At 53.5% G+C, this 19,892-nt stretch overlaps 1 long non-coding RNA gene across 2 annotated transcripts in view; it reads left to right on the top strand.

The window, feature by feature from the left end:
• The first annotated feature begins 1,658 nt into the window (after positions 1-1,658).
• LOC140409624 (uncharacterized) overlaps positions 1,659-19,892 on the top strand; it is an 89,044-nt gene continuing 70,810 nt past the window's right edge. The window contains exons 1-2 of one of the 2 annotated variants that reach the window (XR_011940440.1): positions 1,709-1,750; positions 18,800-18,894. This is a non-coding gene — a long non-coding RNA (uncharacterized lncRNA). Of the gene's footprint in view, positions 1,751-18,799; positions 18,895-19,892 lie in introns of both variants that reach the window. The other variant, XR_011940441.1, reaches the window with a different exon arrangement.

Below are 19,892 nucleotides of genomic sequence, written 5' to 3'. Positions count from 1 at the left end.
AAGAACATTACTTTTGCTGCCCGGCGGCGGCTGGAGAGTTTGTGAAAATGAACACCCTGGAGAAAGAACAAACCCAGCAACGGTGAGGGCAGCAGCGGACAAAAGACTGAAAGCGGAATACGAAATGGAACCAGAGAGCTGGTGCAGCCACAATGGGCCAAATGGCCTCCTTCTGCACCGTTAAACATTCTGTGATTCTTCTTTCTGGTTCTGCTTGATTGCAAAACCTTGGAACACGCTCTCTGTCAACCTTCATCCTTATCTACTCCTCGCAGAAGTGCAGGCTGCCTTTGAGCAATGCAGGCCAGCTGTGGTGGTTTTAGCCTTCAACGTACTTGGATCCCCCGTTGAGGTACACTGCTGCTCACTTAGCACTGGGCTGTTCAGAAGGCAGCACAAAGTTTGCTTTGCTTTGAACAGGCAGGTGCCAATTCCGCATCGTGATCCCTGCTTAATCTAATTCTCCACCCAGAATCTCAAATGTCGAGAGGCACCTTTCATCAGATTGAAGGTAACATGGCGGGCACCACTGCAAACCTGGCATGTCACAGCTCTTCTGATGGGGCTAAAGGCAGGATAGTGTGCCCTGTTCATCAGAAACTCCGTCTAGTCAGCACACTTTGTAAACTACAGCATTCTCCAGAGCAAGCTGGGCCCAGAAATAAGAGGCGGGATTCTCCCTTCTGGGGACTAAGTCCCCACGCCGGTGGGAAAAGCGGCGCCAACTCCTCTGGCGTCCACCTAGCCATCGAAAGTTCCGAGAATTCCTCACTTTCGGGGGCTAGGTGGACGCCAGAGGGGTTGGCGCCGCTGCAATCGGTGGCAAAGGTCAGGCGCGTGTTCGTGCCTGCGCGGAACGGCTGGCGTGATCTCGTGCATGCACGGACCGACCAGCGTATTTCTGCACGTGCTCTGGGGTTCTCTACTCCGCGCCGGCCCCTGGGCAATATGGCGGAGCCCTACAGGGCCCGGCGCGGAGGAAAGAAGACCCCTCACAGGACAAGCCCGCCCGCAGGTCGGTAGGTGTCCCCCGTCCCCCCCCCCCCCACCCCCGAGGACCGCTCCCAAACACTCATTTGCTAGGTCGGCCATGCGTGAGGTGATTAATTCACGCCGGCGGGACTGGCCAAAACTGGACGGCCGCTCGACCCATCGGGGCCCGGAGAATCTCCGTAGCGGGAATCCCACCGCCGCCCGAAAAATGGCGCCGGAGAATCGGGCAGCCGGTAGCGGGGCGGCGGGGCAGGATTCGCGCCTCCCCCTGGGGATTCTCCGACACGCGGGGAGTCGGAGAATCCCGGCCAAGATCACAGCCATTTGCGTCTGGTGGGTAAACCATGATGGTCTCACATGATGCTCAGACATTTTCTGAAAGGAATGGGTTAATGGATTTATTTAAACTGTGATGAAAACATGACCATCAATGAACTGCCACAGGCACACAGGAATTTCAATGCCGTGTTATTTGGCTCGGTATGTGACCCAATTTTATCACAGCTGCCAATCCAATACATAAACAGTGCATTTCAATTTTGAATTTCTTCAGGCTAGTAATAGAATGAAACGTACCACGAATAAAATACCAATTAGGACAATTATTAGACACTGGATCTGACCGCAACATGCACAATGTTTACTTTCCACTTCAAATGACCTTAAGCCCCACCTGTGTGGGTTGGTTTAAGATTGTGCTACAATTAACTCCTTAGGAAGATGCCGTGCCTGACGAACAGACACACAGGAACACACGGTAGGATGAAATGAAGTTTGATTTACTTAGGTACAAACAACTAACACAATTAACTGTCCTCGTCCCAAAGGGTCACTGAGGTACCCTCAATAATGACGCATAGAGATTAAACTGTAAAGAAGGCTTTATTAGACTAATAACTATGCTACAGCTAGAGACGAGAGCTGACTGCTACTCAGACCATGAGGCAGCCCTTTATGTATGGCGGCCAGATGGGCGGAGTCCCCAGGGTTCCAAGCCCGGTCTTAAAGGGGACATCACCTTACATGATGATAAGGCAGTAAGCGTTCATCACATTCACCCCCTGTTTAAAAATTAGTCCGGCGGGGGTGAAGTGCCATCATAGGTCCATCCGTCTCGGTGGCCGGATAGTCCTCCTCGACTTCCTCAATTCGGGTGGTGGTGTGGCGGGCACGGACGTCCCGGTTGAGAGCACAGCGGTCGGAGCTTCGGTCCGGGTCGGGGCAGAGGAACTAGGCAGGGCCGGGGGTAGCGGAGCCGGCGCCGGCGGGGTGTGTAAAAGGGGGGCGCAAGGGGGGGCGCATGGTAGGAGCTCACCAATGGGTGGTAGGGCCGGAAGGGGGTGTGTTATAGGGGGCGACGGGTCCTGCAGGGGCGCGGCGCGGGAAGGGGCGTCTGTGGTGGAGGTCCAGCCGGTGCCGGGATCCCGGAGGGAAACCGTATCTTGCCTGCTGTCGGAGTACTCCACGTAGGCGTAACTGGGGTTGGCGTGGAGCAGTCGGACCTTTTCAACTAGGGGGCCCGTTTTATGGCTCCTCGTGTGCCTCCAGAGACGAACAGGTCCCGGAGCCATCAGCCAAGGTGGAAGCGAGACCCCGGAGGTAGACTTCCTGGGGAAGAGAAACAATTGGTCATGAGGGGTCTCATTCGTGGCCGTGCAGAGGAGTGACCTAATGGAGTGTAGGGCATCGGGTAGGACCTCCTGCCAGCGGGTGGTTGGGAGATTTCTCGACCGCAGGGCCAGAAGGACAGCCTTCCACACGGTCGCGTTCTCCCTCCCCACATGCCCGTTTCCCCGTGGGTTATAACTGGTCGTTCTGCTCGAGGCGATGCCTTTGCTGAGCAGATACTGACGCAGTTCATCGCTCATGAACGATGTACCCCGGTCGCTGTGGATATAAGCAGGGAAACCGAACAGGGTGAAGATGCTGTGCAGTGCCTTAATCACCGTGGCTGAGGTCATGTCGGTGCAGGGAATGGCGAATGGGAAACGGGAGAACTCATCGATCACGGTGAGGGAATAGGCATAACGGTTGGTGGATGGGAGGGGCCCCTTGAAGTCCACGCTCAGTCGCTCAAAGGGGCCCGAGGCCTTCACGAGCCGAACCTTGTCTGGCCGATAGAAGTGCGGTTTGCACTCCGCACAGACTTGGCAGGTCCTGACCATGGCCTTGACCTCCTTGGTTGAGTAAGGTAGGTTGCGGGACTTGATGAAATGGACGAGCCGGGTAACCCCCGGGTGGCAGAGGTCATTGTAGGCGGTCCTCCTGCCCGTTGGCGCATGTGCCGCGGGACAGGGCATCTGGGGGCTCGTTGAGCTCCCCTGGACGATACTTGATATCATACGAGTAGGTGGAGAGTTCGATCCTCCACCTCAAAATTTTATCGTTTTTTATTTTGCCCCGTTGCGTGTTATCGAACATATAGGCGACCGACCGTTGGTCGGTGACGAGGGTAAACCTCCTACCGGCGAGATAGTGTCTCCAGCGCCGCACAGCCTCCACAATGGCTTGTGCCTCCTTTTCGACTGCAGAGTGTCGAACCTCGGAGGCGGTGAGGGTTCGGGAGAAGAACGCTACTGGTCTGCCTCCTTGATTGAGGGTAGCAGCCAGGGCGATGTCTGATGCATCGCTCTCTACCTGGAAAAGGATGGTTTCGTCCACCGCGTGCATGGCGGCCTTGATGATGTTGGCCTTGATGCAGTTGAAGGCCAATTGAGCCTCAGCCGAGAGGGGAAAAGTGGTGGTCTTTAGGAGTGGCCGGGCTTTGTCCGCATACTTGGGGACCCACTGGGCGTAATAGGAGAAAAGCCCCAAGCACCGTTTGAGGGCCTTGAGGCTGCGGGGGAGAGGGAGTTCCTTAAGGGGGCGCATGCGATCGGGGTCGGGACCTAGGACCCCGTCTTCCACGACATAGCCAAGGATGGCCAGCCGGGTGGTGTGGAAAACGCATTTGCCCTCGTTATAGGTCAGGTTAAGGGCTCGGGCGGTCTGGAGGAAATTTTTGAGGATAGCGTCATGGTCCTGCTGATCATGGCCGCAGATGGTGATATTATCCAAGTATGGGTATATAGCCCGCAAACCGTACTGGTCCACCATTTGGTCCATCGCCCTTTGAAAGATGGGGACCACATTTGTGACACCAAAGGGGACCCTGAGGAAGTGGAAGAGCCGGCCGGCTGCTTCGAAGGCAGTATAGGGGCGGTCTTTTGGTCGGGTGGGGAGCTGGTGGTAGGCAGATTTGAGGGTGACCGTGGAAAAGACTCGGTATTGGGCGATCCGTTTTACCATTTCCGCGATGTGAGGAAGGGGTACGCATCAAGCTGCGTGAATCGGTTTATGGTCTGGCTATAATCCACGACCATCCGTTTCTTCTCCCCGGACCGGACTACCACCACTTGCGCTCTCCAAGGGCTGTTGCTAGCCTCGATGACCCCCTCTCCCAGTAAACGCTGCACCTCTGACTTGATAAAAGCCATATCTTGGGCACTGTAGCGCCGGCTCCTGGTGGCGACGGGCTTACAGTCAGGAGTGAGGTTAGCGAATATCGAGGGGGTTGCGACTTTCAGTGTCGCAAGGCAGCACACCGTGAGGGGGGGCAAGGGTCCGCCGAACTTCAGTGTCAGGCTTCGGTGGCTGCACTGGAAATCCAGTCCGAGCAGCAGGGGGGCACAGAGGTGAGGGAGGATATAAAATTTGAAACGGGTGTATTTGGCACCCTGGAGCGAGAGATCCGCAATACAGTACCCCGTGATTTGTACCGAGTGGGACCCAGATGCGAGGGCTATGGTTTGGGATGCGGGATGGGTGCGTAGGGAGCAACGCTTTACCGTTTCAGGGTGGATAAAGCTCTCCATGCTCTCGGAGTCGAAGAGGCATGCAGTGTCGTGCCCGTTGACCTGGGCCTGCATCATGGAGTTCTGCAGGTGTTTTGGCCGAGTTTGATCGAGGGTGATCGCACCCAGTCGCGGGTAGTCGGAGGCGTCAGCCGAATCGGACTCGTAAAATGGCCGCCGCCGCTGGCTGCGCGTGTCGGGTCGGGAAGACGGCCGCCGACAAGATGGCTGCTCCCATGATTCGCACGAGGCTGATGATGCGTCAGAAGAGGGCGTGTCGGGTCGGTGCGCAGCAGCATTGCGAGGCCTGCGGGCCTGAGAGCCTGATTTTCGGGCCGGCTGTTCTTTGTTTTTCTGGCCCCTGGGTCTGGCCAGGCAGACCCTCGCAAAGTGCCCTTTCTTCCCGCAGTTGCTGCAGATCATGGAGCGGGCTGGGCAGCGTGGGCGTGGGTGCTGGCCCTGCCCGCAGAAGTAGCATGGTGTGCCCCCATGGTGAGCGGGTCGCCGCTTGGTGCAGCCCTGTAATACGGTTGAGTCTGAGGAAGTCCGGGGGGGGCTGGCAGAGTCTGCGGGGTACGTACCCAAGTTATGTCGGGCCACCTCCAGCGAGGAGGCGAGCGTTAGCGTCTCTTGGAGGTCTTCTGCACCGTTTTCGAGCAGCCGCTGCCGGATGTAGGTCGCGCGGATGCCGGACACAAAAGCATCTCTGATGTGCAGGTTCCTATGGACTTCCCCTGTCACAACCTGATGGTCACAGTCCCTGGCAAGCGCGGTGAGTTTTTCAACAAACTCGTCGAGCGATTCCCCCGAGCGCTGCCGGCAGGTAGAGAGCAGATGCCGGGCGTGCACCTCATTGACGGGTTTGACAAACCGCTTGCGGAGCAACTCAATCGCTGCATCATAAGTCGTCGCCTTTTCGAGCGTGGCAGAGATTCTGTGACTCACCCGGGCGTGGAGTAGACGCAGCTTGCGTGGCCCCAGGATGGGAGTCTCTGCGGAGTCCAGGTAGACCTCGAAGCACCGCAGCCAGTATTTAAAAATTTCCTTTGCCTCCGGCGTTCGTGCTTCCAGATTGAGCTTCTCTGGTTTTAGGCCTGCGTCCATCCTGAATGTACTTTAGTCTAATAAACTGAGGTACCCTCAATAATGACGCTTAGAGATTAAACTGTAAAGAAGGCTTTATTAGACTAATAACTATACTACAGCTAGAGACGAGAGCTGACTGCTACACAGACCATGAGGCAGCCCTTTATGTATGGCTCCCAGATGGGCGGAGCCAGAGGCGGAGTCCCCAGGGTTCCAAGCCCGGTCTTAAAGGGGACATCACCTTACATGATGATAAGGCAGTAACCGTTCATCACAGTCACTCACCCTGACCTGCACCCAGGCCAGGGTTTTTAGACAGTGAGGTTCCCCATTGTTAAGGGGAAATACTGCCCCATTTTACCGGGGGAGTTCATACTCAGTGGTTGTCACGGTGAACCGGATAATGGATAGTCTGTGGCCTCCGAGGAGGTGTCATAACAGGGAGATTATTGTACACCAACTGCCGCACGATCTCAACAGAGTAGGCCCTTGGTCCAGTGGGAAGGAGTTAGCACAAAGGAGTTAGCACGGATTGTATGTGATCACACGCAGATTCATACATAGAAGCATACAGAGAAATTAGAAGCAGGAGGAGGCTATTCGGCCCTTCGAGCCTGCTCCACCATTCATTTTTTAATATAAATGTTTTTTATTCGATTTTTGAACAGAGTATATTTGCCGTTTGATATAAGTAGGCATCTGTTTGTGCCGGCGAGGCAATTCCGGAGGGCAATCCTCGAGTGGGTCTGGTGCCGGTGTTGCCCCTCGCTTCCCCCGGTTGAATTTTGCCGCCGTTGTCTTCTCGTGCACGCTGCCGCTTCAGCCGGTCCTCCTGTCTTCTGCCTGTATTCTCCTTTTTCTCTGTTCCTGTGGATGTCAGGTTGGTTAACGTTTCCCTGCCCCCCCCCCCCCCCCACCTCCCTGGCTCTCCTCTATTGTTCCCTCTCTCTTCCCTCCTTCCCCCCCCCCCCCTCCTGTGGTTCGCCTTTCCTTCCTCTTATACTGAGTTGTCCCCCCCCCCCCCCCGGTCTATCTCTCCCTCTCATGCTTTGGCTGCTTTCCCCTGTTTCTTGGCTACCTGACTATTCTTCTGCTTGTTTGTTGGCCACAAACAAGTCCCGGAACAATTGGGTGAATGGCTCCCACGTTCTGTGGAAGCCGTCGTCTGACCCTCGGGTGGCGAATTTGATTTTCTCCATTTGGAGAGATTCCGAGAGGTCGGACAGCCAGTCTGCAGCTTTGGGTGGGCTGCTGACCGCCAGTCGAACAGGATTCTCCGGCGGGCGATCAGGGAGGCGAAGGCAAGGGCATCCGCCCCTCTCCCCAGGAATAGATCTGGCTGGTCTGATACCCCGAAGACCGCCACTTTCGGGCATGGCTCCACCCTCACCCCCACCACTTTGGACATTGCCTCGAAGAAGGCAGTCCAGTACTCCACAAGTCTGGGGCAGGACCAGAACATGTGGGCGTGGTTGGCCGGGCCTCCTTGGCACCGTTCACATCTATCCTCCACCTCCGGGAAGAACCTACTCATACGGGTTCTTGTTAAGTGGGCTCTATGTACCACTTTTAGTTGCGTCAGGCTGAGCCGTGCGCACGTGGAGGTGGAGTTGACCCTATGCAGTGCTTCGCTCCAGAGTCCCCACCCTATCTCGATCCCCAGGTTCTCCTCCCATTTCATTCTTGTTGCGTCCAGTACGGTGTCGGCCCTTTCTACCAGTCGATCGTACATGTTGCTACAGTTTCCTCTCTCTGATATGCTTGTGTCCAGTAACTCTTCCAGTAGTCCAGGCGGTTGTGAGTAAGTCCTTGTCTCCTTTCATAGGAAGTTTCTGAGCTACAGGTACCTGAGCTCATTCCCCCTGGCCAGCTGGAATTTCTCCGTCAGTTCGTCCAGTGTCGCGACCCTGCCGTCGGTGTACATGTCCCTGACTGTCAGTGTCACCTCGTCCTGTCTCCACCTTTTGAAGGTGGCGTCAGTCAGTGCTGGCGTGAACCTATGGTTGTTACAGATGAGAGCTTTGTCCGACATTTTGGTCAGGCCAAATTGCTGCCGTAGTTGGTTCCAGGACTGGAGGGTGGCTATCACCACCGGGCTGCTGGAGTGTTTTTTGTGTGGGGATGGGAGTGCCGCCGTGGCGAAGGCTCGGAGGGAGGTCCCCTTACAGGAGACTTCTACCGTGCACACCCACTCGCTTCTGGCTCCTTGATCCATCCCCTTATTCGCTCGGCCGTCGCCGCCCAGTGGTAGAATTGTAGGTTTGGGAGGGCTAGCCCTCCCCTTGATTTTGTTTTTTGTAAGACCTTCTTTGGGATCCTAGCATTCTGCTCCACCATTCATTATGATCATGGCTGATCATCAAGTTCAATACTCTGATCCCACCTTCCCCCATATCCCTTGATTCCTTTAGCCCCAAGAACTAAATCTAATTCCTCAGTTTCGGCCTCAACTACTTTCTGTGGTAGTGAATTCCACAGATTCACCATTCTCTGGGTGAAGAAATTTCTCCTCACCTTAGTCCCAAAAACCTGTCCTCAAACTATGACCCTTAGTTCTGGACACCCCCACCAACAGGAACATTTTTTCTGAACCTCCCCGGTCTAATCCTGTTAGAATTTTATACGTTTCTATGAGATCCCCTCTCACTCTTCTAAACTTTTTTAGTCTCTCCTCATATGACAGTCCCGCCATCCCAGGAATCAGCCTTGTAAACCTGTGGCACTCCCTCCATAGCAAGAACATCCTTCCTCAGATAAGGACACCAAAACTGCACACAATACTCCAGGTGTAGCCTCACCAATGCCCCATACAATTGCAGTAAAACATCTCTATTCCTATATTCAAAGCCTCTTGCTATGAAGGCCAACAGACCACTTGCCTTCTTTACCTGCTGTAACTGCGTGCTTACTTTCAGCAACATGCATCAGAACACCAATGTCTTCCTGAGTATCCACCTCTCTCAATTTACATCCATTCAAATAATAATCTGCCTTCCTATTTCTGCTACCGAAGTGGATAACTTCACATTTAACCACATTATACTGCATCTGCCATGCACGTGTCCACTCACTCAGCCTGTCAAAATCCCGTTGAAGCATCTCTGCATCCTCCTCACAGCTCACCCTCCCACCTAACTTTGTATCATCTGCAAATTTGGAGATAATACATTTAGTTCACTCATCCAAATCATTAATATATAACGTGAAGAGCTGGTGTCCGAGCACATACCCCTATGGTACCCCATTAGTTACTGCCTACCAATCGGAAAAATACCCACTTATTCCAGCTTTTTGCTTCCTGTCTGCTAACCAGTTTTCTATCCATCGCAAGGCACTACTCTCAATCCCATTCGCTTTAACTTTTCATATTAATCTGCTACGTGAGACCTTGTCGAAAGCCTTCTGAAAGTCTAAATAAACTACATTCACCCGTTCTCCCTGGTCAACTCTACTAGGTACGTCTTCCAAGAATTCTGGGAGATTTGTCAAGCATGATTTTCCTTTCATCAATCCATGCTGACTTTGTCTGATTACATCACTGCTTTCCAAATGCTTTGCTATGAAATCCTTAATAATTGTCTCCAGCAACTTCCGTACTACCGACGTTGGGCTCACTGATCTATCTTTCCCTGTTTTCTCCCTATCTCCCTTTTTGAATAGCGGGGTTACATTCGCTACCCTCCAATCTGCAGGAACCATTCCAGAGTCCAAATCATCTCGGAAAATGACCACCAATGGATCTATTTTTCTTTATTTGTTCATGGAATGTGGGCGTTACTGGCTGGGCCCGCATTTGTTGCATTTAAGGAATGCACGGGCATTTAAGAATCAACCACATTGTCATATGTAGGCCAGACCAGGTAAGGATGACAGATTTCCTTCCCTAAAGGACATTAGTGAACATGATGGATTTTTACAACAATCGACAATAGTAGACCCTTAATTCCAGATTTTAATCAAATTCAAATTCCACCATATGCCTATATCCCCATAGCACTGCCCTGGTCTCTGGATCACTAGTCCAGTGACAATACCACCATACCACTGTCACCCCTCTGCTATTTCGAGGGCTACTTCCTTATTGTGGTAGTCACCACTGTTGTATTATATTGTATATATGGATATTAAGGTAAGGCCCCTGTACTACAGGTACGGGGGTAGATCCCTGCCTGCTGGCTCTGCCCAGTAGGCGGAGTATAAATGTGTGTGCTCTCCGAACAGCAGCCATTTCGTCAGCTGCTGTAGGAGGCCACACAATCTCTGTGTAATAAATCCTCGATTACATTGTACTCTCGTCTCATCGTAATTGATAGTGCATCAATTTATTACACTGAGTTTTTCAGAGATGGATCTCCGCATCAATCCGGATCACCTGCAGCTGCATCCTCAAGCAGACAATGCCAAAAAGGACGTCCAACATTGGCTAGCTTGCTTTGAAGCATACATCGGGTCTGCGACAGATCCAATCTCAGAAGCACAGAAGCTCCAGATTCTGTACATGCGGCTGAGCTCCAACGTTTTTCCCCTTGTCTAGGACGCGCCTACCTACGCAGAGGCCATGGCGCTACTGAAGGAGAATTATGCTCAGCAGACCAACAAGATCTACGTCAGGCACCTCCTATCCACGCGGCACCAACTTCCCGGTGAGTCTGTGGAAGATTTCTGGCGTGCCCTGCTCGCCCTGGTGAGAGACTGTGACTGCCAGGCTGTTTCGGCCACTGAACATTCAAACCTGCTAATGAGAGACACGTTCGTTACGGGCATTGGGTCTGACTACATCTGCCAGCGCCTCTTAGAAGGGGCCACGCTTGACCTGGCGGCGACCAATAAACTAGCGCTCTCGCTCATGGTCGCCTCACGCAACGTACAGGCTTATGCCCCCGACCGCACGGCCCACCCCACCTGTGCATCGTGGACCCCGCCAGCGACCACCCCATCAGCGACCGCCCTCAGCCAACCCCACACCTGCGCCGCGCGGCATCCAACCAACCCCGGGGGAATCAAGTGCTACTTCTGCGGACAGACAAAACAACCCCGGCAGCGTTGCCCGGCGCGGAGCGCGCTCTTCAAGGCCTGTGGCAAGAAGGGACATTTCGCTGCAGTGTGCCAGAAAATAGAAAATAGAAAATACAGCACAGAACAGGCCCTTCGACCCACGATGTTGTGCCGAACCTTTGTCGTAGATTAATCATAGATTATCATTGAATTTACAGTGCAGAAGGAGGCCATTCGGCCCCCTGAGTCTGCACTGGCTCTTGGAAAGAGCACCCTACCCAAACTCAACACCTCCACCCAACACCAAGGGCAATTTTGGACACGAAGGGCAATTTATCATGGCCAATCCACCTACCCTGCACATCTTTGGACTGTGGGAGGAAACCGGAGCACCCGGAGGAAACCCACGCAGACACGGGGAGGACGTGCAGACTCCGCACAGACAGTGACCCAAGCCGGAACCGAACCTGGGACCCTGTAGCTGTGAAGCAATTGTGCTATCCACAATGCTACCGTGCTGCCCTTAAGAACAAATAAATCTACACTATATCATTTTACCGTAATCCATGTACCTATCCAATAGCTGCTTGAAGGTCCCTAATGTTTCCGACTCAACTACTTCCACAGGCAGTGCATTCCATGCCCCCACTACTCTCTGGGTAAAGAACCTACCTCTGATATCCCTCCTATATCTTCCACCTTTCACCTTAAATTTATGTCCCCTTGTAATGGTTTGTTCCACCCGGGGAAAAAGTCTCTGACTGTCTACTCTATCTATTCCCCTGATCATCTTATAAACTTCTATCAAGTCGCCCCTCATCCTTCTCTGTTAAATGAGAACAGGCCTAGCACCCTCAACCTTTCCTCGTAAGGCCTACTCTCCATTCCAGGTAACATCCTGGTAAATCTTCTTTGCACCTTTTCCAAAGCTTCCACATCCTTCCTAAAATGAGGTGACCAGAACTGTACACAGTACTCCAAATGTGGTCTTACCAAAGTTTTGTACAGCTGCATCATCACCTCACGGCTCTTAAATTCAATCCCTCTGTTAATGAATGCGAGCACACCATAGGCCTTCTTCACAGCTCTATCCACTTGAGTGGCAACTTTCAAAGATGTATGAACATAGACCCCAAGATCTCTCTGCTCCTCCACATTGCCAAGAAGGTCACAAGTAAATCTTCTGCTTTATGCGTGCCTGTGGTCCGTAACTCGGAGCAGGTAAGTAAGAATAGCAATGCAGAGAGTATCCACATTCCACTTTTGGAACCCACAAAAAGACTGGCATAACCGGGGCTTATGCAGCGACCCATAGCCACAGGTTTTATTTGCAGGAAGTGAGACAAGCTACCTATATAAATGTTGGTGGAATGTGGATACTCTCTGCATTGCTATTCTTACTTACCTGCTCCGAGTAACTGACCACAGGCACGCATAAAGCAGAAGATTTACTTGTGACCTACTTCCCCTCTACTGTTAAATGCTTTATTTTGTACCTGAGCTTCAGTGGAGAAAATGTCAAATTTGTGGCTTCCTCCTTTTCAACCTTCAGGCCAGTGGCTGTCAGCAGCTTCTTGCAATTACTTTGGAACTTTTGGAAATCTAAAACCCGGGCGGGAAGGAGGGCAGAGGGAAGAACATCCAGGGAATCTCACAGACCTGCAAACCCACGGGCGGAGATTGTAGAATTCTGCCCAGGTTAAAGGGGTCATATGGCTGCTGCTGAGTTGCTTGGTAGTGTTCAGCTCCTCATTATTATAATTCAATCAAATCTCCTTGATTTTTGAGATGTTCTTTTCTTTTGCATTATTCTGACATGTGTGAATGCACGGACTGAGAAGCAAATACACACAAAGGACACACGCACACACAAACACAGGTACACCCATGATTATACATTAGACTTCTCACCTAAATGTTTCACAATGGGCAAGTTAGAGTATGAAAGGTTCATGATATTCACCCAATCCTTCTTTGTTAATGATGAAACATCACTGTGGTGAATGCATTGCTGTAACAACTCACCATGTGCATAGCTGTATTACACTGTTGTCCATGTGGGCTCCACCTATGGACCATTGTAAGGTATTACCTATGATGTAGCATGTTGGGGCCTGTGTGGGCTCCGCCCCTGGCTCCACCCCTTGAGGGGAGGTATAAAGAGCAGTCGCCCTGTAGGCGGCTCCCACTAACAGATCAGTCGCAGGCAGGCACTGTTCTAGTTGATTAAAGCCACAGTTTACTCCTACTCCTCGTTTCGTGTGAATTGATGGTCGCATCAATTGAATCAACTACAACTATGGAATCGGCCCTCAAACCTGACCGACTGGAACTCGATCCACAGGCCGCGGAGGCGAAAGAGATTTTTTTGCACTGGCTCCGCTGTTTCAAGGCCTACCTTGCCGCCTCCTCCTCGCCTTCCGTCACCGACGAACAAAAGCTGAGTCTCCTCCACGCATGGGTGAGCCATCGAATCTCTGTTCAATTCGAGGAAGCCTCCACCTACGCAGACGCCCTCGCGATGCTAGAGCGCCTCCAAGTAAGGCCCGTGAACAAGGTATACGGGCGGCATCTCCTCACCACTCGCCGCAAGCGTCCCGAGGAATCGCTGGAAGAGTACTTACCCGACCTCAAAGTCCTTGCACGAAGCTGCAATTACGAAGCCATTACAGCCACTCAACATATGGACCTCACCATCCGGGACACCTAGTGGCTGGAGTCAGGTCCAACTATGTGGGACAGCGCCTACTCGAAAAATGTGCCCTAGACCTGGAAGAGACGGTAAAATTAGCCTCCTCGCTGGAAATAGCGTTCTAAAGCCTTAACGCATTCCCGTCCGATCACGCGACCCCCTCATGGACCCCCGACCAAAGAATACCCCAGGCCTGTGCCTTGCGGCTGCCCGCCCACCATGGGGGGGGGGGCTACCCTGTTATTTCTGCGGCCAGCCTCAACACCACCGGCAGCGCTGCCCAGCCCGGAAAGCGAACTGCAGCGACTGCGGGAGAAAAGGACATTTTGCTAAAGTTTACCTGGCCAGGTCCAAAAACTCTAAATCGCAGACTCGACCCTCAGACTCACAGGCCCGCAGATCCCGCAGTGTGGCAGTGTGTCTGCCGGCTCTGCCACCCCCGGACACGTCATCGGCCTCGTGTTGTCCGTGGGGGCAGCCATCTTCCAGCCCGCACAGCGTGTGCGACTCACGGGGGCCACCATCATGGCCATCCTCGCCCATGTGGCCGCCACGTGCGATTCATGGGGGCCACCATCTTGGACGCCATTTTCCTCACCGCGCGACACGTGCGACCGACGGGTGCCGCCATCTGCAACGCCGGCCAACACGTGCGACCAAGGGGGGCAGCCATCTTGGAACAGCCCCAGCACCTCCGACCACACCGGCTACCCGCAACTCAGCGCGGTCACCCTTGACCAGTCGCCACCCAAACACCTCCGGAGCTCTATGATGACACGAAACACCCTGCCTTTTCGACTCCGGGTGCACAGAGAGCTTCATTCATCCAGACATGGTAAGACGCTGCTTGCTCCCAATCTTCCCGGCGCAACAAACCATCTCCCTTGTTTCCGGGTCGCACTCGATGCAGGTCCAGGGGTGCACGACCGCAACCCTCGCAATACAGGGCGCTGAGTAAGTCAGTTTTAAATTATATGTACTCCCCGACCTCTGCGCTCCCCTCCTATTGGGACTGGATTTCCAATGTAACCTCAGGAGTCTAACCCTGAAGTTCGGCGGGCCCCTACCCCCACTCACCGTATGTAGCCTCGCGACCCTAAAGGTCGACCCTCCCCTGCTCTTCGCAAATCTCACCGCCGACTGCAAACCAGTCGCCACCAGAAGCAGGCGGTACAGTATCCAGGGTAGGACTTTTATCAGCTCTTGCGGGAGGGAATCATTGAGGCCAGCAATAGCCCCTGGAGAGCCCAGGTGGTGGTCGTCAGGACTGGGGAAAAGAATGGATGGTTGTAGATTACAGCCAAACCATAAACCGGTACACGCACCTCGATGCGTACCCCCTTCCCTGGATCGCAGACATGATTAATCAGATTGCGCACTACCGGGTGTTCTCCACGGTGGATCTGAAGTCTGCGTACCACCAGCTCCCAATCCACCCGGGGGATCGCCACTACACGGCCTTTGAGGCAGACGGCCGCCACCTCCACTTGCTCCGAGTTCCCTTTGGCGTCATGAACAGGGTCTCGGTCTTCCAAAGAACGATGGACCGAATGTTGGACCAGTACGGGCTGCGGGCCACATTTTCATACTGACAACGTCACCATCTGCGACCATGATCAGCAGGACCACGGTGCCAACCTCCAGAGATTTCTCCAAACCGCCCGAACCCTTAACCTCAACAAGGAGAAATGCGTTTTCCGCACAACCAGACTAGCCATCCCAGGCTACGTCGTGGAAAACGGGGTTCGAGGACCCGACCCCGACTGTATGCGCCCCCTCCTGCAACTCCCCCTTCCCCACTGCCCCAAGGCCCTGAAATGGTGCCTTGGGTTCTTTTCATATTACGCCCAGTGGGTCCCCAAATTTGTGGACAAAGCCCGCCCACTAATCAAGGCCCGCCAGGCCTTCAGCTGCATCAACGCGGATATCGCCAAAGCCGCGATGCACACGGTGGACGAGTCCGTCCCCTTCCAGGTGGAGAGCGACGCATCAGAGGTTGTCCTCGCCGCTACCCTCAATCAGGCAGGCAGGCCTGTAGTGTTTTTTTCACGAACCCTCACCACCTCCAAAATTCGACACTTCTCAGTCGAAAAGGAAGGGGAAGCCATTGTGGAAGCCGTGCGGCACTGGAGGTACTACCTCGCTGGTAGGAGGTTTACCCTCGTCACCGACTAATGATCGGTAGCCTTCATGTTCGATAATACACTGCGGGGCAAGATCAAGAATGATAAGATCTTGAGGTGGAGGATCGAACTCTCCACCTATAATTACGATATAGTATATCGTCCTGGGAAGCTCAACGAACCCCCAGATGCCCTGTCCCACAGCACATGCGCCAGCGCGCAAGATGATCGACTATGTTGACCTCTGCCACCCGGGGGGTCACCTGGCTTCTCCACTACATCAAAGCCCGCAACCTGCCCTACTCCACCGAGGAGGTCAGAGCCATGACCAGGGACTGCCAAATCTGTGCGGACTGTAAACCGCACTTCTATCGACCGGATAAGGCCCACCTGGTAAAGGCACCCTGGCCCCTTGAACGCCTCAGTATCGATTTCAAAGGGCCCCTCCCCTCCATCAACCGCAACACATATTTGCTCAACATCATCGACGAGTTCTCCCGCTTCCCGTTTGCAATTCCTTGCCCCGACATGACCGTGGCCAGCGTCATTAAAGCCCTACATAGTGTCTTCACCTTGTTTGGTTTCCCCACGTACGTTCACAGTGACCGGGGCTCGTCGTTCATGAGCGACAAACTGCGTCAGTACCTGCTCTGTAAGGGCATCGCCTCGAGCAGGACTACCAGTTATAACCCCAGGGTAAACGGGCAGGTGGAGAGGGAGAACGCGACGGTCTAGAAGACCGTCCTACTGACACTGCAGTCCAGGAATCTCCCAGTTTCTCACTGGCAGGAGGTCCTCCCCGACGCATTCCACTCTATTAGGTCCCTACTTTGCACAGCCACAAGCGAGACACCTCATGAGCGGCTATTCGTTTTCCCCAGGAAATCCAGCTCCGGGGCCTCGCTTCCGTCCTGGCTGAAGACACCGGGGCCCGTCCTGCTCCGCAAACACGTCAGGAGCCATACGTCCGACACCCTGATCGAGAGGGACCAGCTCCTACACTCCAACCCCCAGTACGCATACATCGAACACCCCGACGGCCGACAGGGTACGGTCACACTCCGGGACCTGGCACCCGCAGGTTCCACTACCACCGCCACCCCATCTTACCCTGCCCAACCTATGCTGACCAGCGCCCCCACCCCTACATGGCACCCGCACCCCCTCCCGCCCGCCATTCCCCCTTCACCGACCCACAGGAATGAAGCCCCAGAAGACACGCTCCCGGCGTTCCCGTCTGTGCCCGCACCGGCAACTTCACTACCAATGCCAGCATGGCTGAGTTCGATGCCCGGGCCAGCTGCGATACTAGAGCTTCGGCGATCACAGCGCACAATCCGTGTGCCAGACAGGCTGAACATATGAACCCTTCACCCCCGCCGAACTTCATTTTTTAACAGGGGGTGAATGTGGTGAATGTATTGCTGTAACAATCTGTATTACGCTGTTGCCCATGTGGGCTCCACCTATGGACCATTGTAATGTATTACCCATGATGTAGCATGTTGGGGCCAGTGTGGGCTCCGCCCCTGGCTCCACTCCTTGAGGGGAGGTATAAAGAGCAGTCGCCTTGTAGGCGGCTCCCACTAACAGATCAGTCGCAGGCAGGCACTGTTCTAGTTGATTAAAGCCACAGTTTACTTCTACTCCTGGTTTCGTCTGAATTGATGGTCGCATCAATCACCCAAGATCTTAATAACGAAGATTTAGTTATGATGTGACAGTAGATGTGACAGGATTAACCATTAATATTGCAGCCACCCATCCAGCCCAAACAACTTCTAAGGTATAAAAATCTATCTCTAAGTCCAAAATGCTATTTGATATTAAGCCTGATGATGTGGATGCATTAGTTATTAAGGTATGTCTGGTGCTCCTCCAGGCGTGCCCTCCTGCATTCATCGCTGAACCCGGATTGATCCCCTGGCTTGGTGGTACTGGTAGTGTGGGGGATATGTCGGGCCATGATGTTGCACCCTGGGGTATCCCGCCTCTCCTCCACCGCATCCATCATTGTATTGCACTTGAGTGGGTGAAGCGTGGTGCTGCTCTTTTCTGGGCCATTTTCATGGCTGGAATGAGAACATGTGGGGAGTGATTAGCAGCTCCAGCTTGTCAAGCTCTCCAGTGCCAATTTTGTCCCCAGTGAATCCGACGCCGGTGGGAATGAAAATTGCTCTGGATTCACCTGGGCAGACTGCTGGCGCATTAGCATGTTCCGAATTGCTGCAGAAATAGTGGGCGGGTTTTTCTCAGCTCGGGGCCGGGCCGGAGAATCGGCGCGACCGGCGCGAATCACACCACGCTGCCCCGACGCAGGGACGCGATTCTCCGCAAATCGCCGCCATTGGCACGGGCGTAGTCGGCGCAGCGCCGGTTGGGGGCCGCTCTACACGGCCCCCCCCCCGCCGATTCTCGGCCAGGGATGGGCTGAGCGGCCGTAACACCAAACCCGAGTCCCGCCGGCGCCGCCGTCCATGTGTGGTCTTACCCGGCGGGACCTCGGCGTGGAAGGGTCCGGGGCGACCTGTGGGGGGGAGAGGGGGTCCGGCCCCAGGCGGCCTCCGTTGTGGCCTGGCCGCGATCGGGGCCCACCGATCAGCAGGCCAGCCTTTCGGGCTGGTGGCCTCCTTTCTTCCGCGCCGGCCCCTTTAGCCCTACGCCATGTTGCGTCGAGGCCGGCGCGGAGAAGGGGGCCACTGCGCATGTGCGCGTTGGCGCCGGTCCCACTGCGCATGCGCGGGCCCTGCGGCATCCAGTTGACGGCGGGATCAGCAGCTGGAGCGGCGAGTGTCGCTCCAGTGCCGTGCTGGCCCCCTGTAGGGTGGTTAGCAGGAATAGGGTGGAGGATTTGGCCTAGGTAGAGTGGTTTTTTGAAAGGTCGGTGCAGATCCAATGGACCGAATAGGGATTCTATGATTCTATGATCTTGATGTGCAGAGGACAATTTCAAAGTTTGCGGATGATACAAAACTTGGAAGTATTGTAAACTGTGAAGAGGGCAGTTTAGACTTCAAAGGACTTTCCTCTGAAGTAGTTAGATCACAGTCTGAGTATCTTCTCTATTTTCTTTGCAGATTGATCTGTTTCCATTGGTATCTGTTGGGAGGGAAGCAGCAATGATGCTGGTGTTGGAGTCATTTAGTGAAGACTGAATACTGGAGGTTAACAGGTTGTGTTTTGTGTTCCCCTGTGCTGTTGATTTTTCAGGGCAAACAGTATTTAACATGTGAATGCAGAATTTCGTGTTCATTTTGGACCTATTCTACAAGTTTTCAATGTCTCCTATTATATGGTTTGCTTTGCTGTGCCTTTATTATTCATGTGTTTTTTGCCTCGCTGATTTCTTTAATGCTTCTGATTTTTGTCATATTTAATTAAAGCTAGCCGCCTAACCACATCCTATTCAGCCTTTTAGCACTGGTTGCTGGAGCTGTTACCTCTATTGTGTGAAGGGTTCTAGATGTATTCTACATTTTATTACAGGAAATGATAGTTGCAAAGAAGAACATGGAGAGATCATTTAAAATAAGGGGTAAAATTCTAAAAGGGGTTCAGGAGCAGAGGGACCTGGCTGTTTATGTGCAAAGGCCATTGAAGATGGAAGGACAGTAAAGGAATCAAGGGTTACAGAGAAAGGGTAGGAAAGTGGACGTGAGAAACGACTCAATCAAACCAGATGCTTTTTCTGGATGATGTATTCGCTGGAATTCAGAAGAATGAGGGGGGATCTCATAGAAACCTAGAACATTCTAACAGGACCAGGAAGGGTAGATGCAGGAAGGATGTTCCCAATGGTGGGGGTGTCCAGAACCAGGGGTCACAGTATGAGATCGCAGGGTAGACCATTTAGGACAGAGATGAAGAGACATTTCTTCACGCAGGGAGTGGTGAGCCTGTGAACATCATTACCACTGGAAGTAGTTGAGGCCAAAACATTGTCAGTGGGATTCTCCGCTGGTGGGATTCTCCATTGCGCCGGCAGTGAACCCATGCCCACGTGTTTCCCGGCTGCGTGGGGCGGCCACAATGGGAAATCCCATTGGCAGGTGGCAGGAAGGAGAATCCCACTGGAGGCGCCGCCGAGGGAAATGCAGCTGGCAGACCAGAGAATCCCACTCTGTATGTTTTCAAGAAGCAGTTAGGTCTATCATTAGGGGTGAAAATATA

This window comes from Scyliorhinus torazame, chromosome 3, assembly GCF_047496885.1.
Source record: "Scyliorhinus torazame isolate Kashiwa2021f chromosome 3, sScyTor2.1, whole genome shotgun sequence".
NCBI classification, from domain to species: domain Eukaryota; kingdom Metazoa; phylum Chordata; class Chondrichthyes; order Carcharhiniformes; family Scyliorhinidae; genus Scyliorhinus; species Scyliorhinus torazame.
Note: the sequence above shows the minus strand (reverse complement) of the source record. Positions and strands in the feature narration are given on the sequence as shown.